At 33.0% G+C, this 2,958-nt stretch overlaps 1 long non-coding RNA gene across 1 annotated transcript; it reads left to right on the top strand.

The window, feature by feature from the left end:
- Positions 1-188: 188 nt before the first annotated feature.
- LOC109589776 (uncharacterized) lies at positions 189-2,334 on the top strand. The gene is made up of 3 exons (XR_002188919.1): positions 189-414; positions 963-1,112; positions 1,878-2,334. It is a non-coding gene; the product is annotated as an uncharacterized LOC109589776 (long non-coding RNA).
- Positions 2,335-2,958: the final 624 nt, after the last annotated feature.

Here is a 2,958-nt window from a genome sequence, read left to right as displayed (position 1 = left end):
TTTAGTTTGGTAGAGATAAACATAAGGCATCGTTTGTTGAAGTATCAGAGCTCAAGAAGCAAGAATCAGAGCATAAACTGCTGCTATACACATGTATATTACAAGATACAAACCTGCAGCTTTTTTTTTGTTTATAAACTTTCCGTATACTAAAGTTCTTCTGTAAACTGCACCAGTATCCCTTTAACTCCTATAAACATGGTATATGGTATACTTTGTTCATATTTTTTAGTTACTCAATAGCTTAAATAATTAAACTTTCCTCTCTCTCCTTTTCTTCCTTCCCCCTCTCTCTACAGTCTGTTCAATGTACTAGCTGACAGGAAGTCAAAAGGTGGTCTAACTGGTATTGTGTTAGTTAATGGACGGCCACAAGCAAAATACTTCAAGTGTATGAGTGGATACGTTGTACAGGTACACCTTAGTCACATGACCATCACATGATACTGTATATACATGTACATGTAGTTTCATTAAAATTGTTTAATTAAATGAGTAATGGGCCACAAATTTTTCCAACATTAAAAAGAGAGAGAATTCTCCATTCTATATAGTTCCTTCACAAGTTTTAATGTTGTGTAGAAATTTGAGTTGATTCTAATCAAAATTAATTTTTTACAAAATTTTAAAGTTACTCAAAAATCAGGCCAAAGTCCCTGTAAATTTTGCCAAAAAATAAAAAGGAGTGAATCTTTATTTTAATAATTTCTCTGTTACGTATACATGTTCTTATGTTGTGTAGAAAGTTTGAGCCAATTCCGATCATAATTAAATTTTTTATAAATTTTAAAAGTAGCCATGTACTATAATGATAGTGCTTGTCAGCTTGTGCTGTTTAGATCACTTAGCATACTTTGAGGGAAGCAATGTACCTGTCCTAATTATAGAGGTGTCCTTATATTTTAATCATTCTTAATTATATTCATCATTGTATATTTTTATAATTTACATTCTCTTTAAAGGATGATGTCATCATGGGTACTCTCTCTGTCCATGAGAACTTGTACTTCTCAGCTGCTCTGAGGCTACCGAACAGCATGAAGTGGGCGAAGAAGAGACGACTAGAAAAAGTTATCGGAGAGCTAGGACTAAGTGGATGTGCTGATACTAAAGTAATGAAAAGAGAAAGAAGAGACAGAGAGAGAAAGAAGAGACAGAGAGAGAAAGAAGATTTCTAAATGATTAAGTGTTTTACCACAAAATTTGCTATAAAAGCCACGAATTGCAATAGATGCTACTAAAGTTTAGATGTACAAAATTATTGGTTATAGCATGTTAAAATTATGCATCTTGAAAATCAATGCAGAGCCTGAAATTACATTTAAACAGTGTTCTGACACTATGTCCGAACGCAGCCTATTTTGGCCTGACATTTGAATGAAATGATCGGACACGTTCATTTATCCTTTTTATATCTCAATGTGTGTGCTTGTTAGTTAGTGTTTAATTCAAAATTTTTTTGTAATTTAAAGAAACTTACAAAAGCATAACCATTAATTTAGTAATAATACTAATAAAAATTTTGTGTTGTTTACTAATGTTCAGACAAAATGGTAGAACAACACGGCAGTTGGTCGGACAATTAAGCAAAATGGTCGGAAAATGTCTGATGTCCGACTGTAATTTCAGGCTCTGCAATGTCATGTTTACAGACCATGCTACAATACATAAGTTAAATGTCATTATTCAATGTACATGTACTGTACAAGATGATTTATTGGCGAGGAATTAATATTGGCATTTTGCAGTTCTATAAAGAAATCGCCAATATAAAATCCGCCAATAACTTTTTACAGGAAAATTCGCCAAATATTACTCTCACCAATAAATCATCTTGTACAGTATTTATTGTAAACTCCACATGTACATGTATACAGGTTGGTACTGAGCAGACATTGCACGTCTACTGGAATTTTCGTGTACTTGTATTTACTTGTATTTTGAAAAAAGCAGGTCGTGTATGTACTTGTATTTATTGGCAAATTTTCGTGTATGTACATTTACTTATTGCTTCCCAAATTCATCTATATTTTGGTAATTTTTCGTTTACTTTTCATGTATCCTGTACTTAAATGTTGAATCATTGAAAGGCTAATGTCTTCATCACCTTTTCTATTGCTGTTTTTATCATCTGCTATTGCTAGAAGGACTAAAAAGACCATCAAAGATCCGTGGTTAAGGAAACTAACTGCCATTTTGACTGCTACGTGGACACACCCTTTAATTATTAATAGTTAATATAAATACATGAAAATCGTCTCCTTAAACTCCTTCTACTTATTTTTGGTTCATGTATATACTTGTATGTACTAGAAGACCTGTTTTTCGTCTAAATACTCGTGTATCGTGTATACACGTGCAATGTCTGGTACTGAGTTCATTTGTGGTGTCAGTGGAGGAGAGAGGAAGAGGACTAACATTGGTATGGAGCTGATAATAGAACCACAAGTATTGTTCCTTGATGAACCAACCACTGGACTGGATGCATTCACTGCTGTAGCTGTAGTACAACTGCTTAGGAAGTAAAATTAATTATTATACTGTATTAAGATTAGTATTTATTAATTTATTTATTAAATTTATTAAATCATGTACCGTATAGTGCAAGTATTTATTTATCTACCGTATTTCCTCGTGGAAACGCCTAGGCATTTATTTCTTATAGAGACCCGTTTGCCAGGCGTTTAAATGAAGTAGGCGTTTATACGAGGTGGGCGTTTATAACCAAAAATAATCCTTAGCACCATGTTTCAATAGACACAACGCGTAGTTTAAAACTGATATATTCACTGTTATACATATACATTGATTAATCTCACTTCCTAAATGCAGTTAGATCTCTTCATACTTAGCAATAATATTATCTCAAACGAAATGAAAAAGAAGTTCGAGTCAACGACTATAATCCTTTACTGCTGAAATTGTGGCGTGCAAATGTTTTAAAAAGATGGACCTCCC

The sequence above is a fragment of the Amphimedon queenslandica genome, unplaced genomic scaffold (genome assembly GCF_000090795.2).
Source record: "Amphimedon queenslandica unplaced genomic scaffold, v1.1 AMPQUscaffold_10905, whole genome shotgun sequence".
Lineage (NCBI taxonomy): Eukaryota > Metazoa > Porifera > Demospongiae > Haplosclerida > Niphatidae > Amphimedon > Amphimedon queenslandica.
This window is presented reverse-complemented; position numbering and strand designations above follow the sequence as displayed.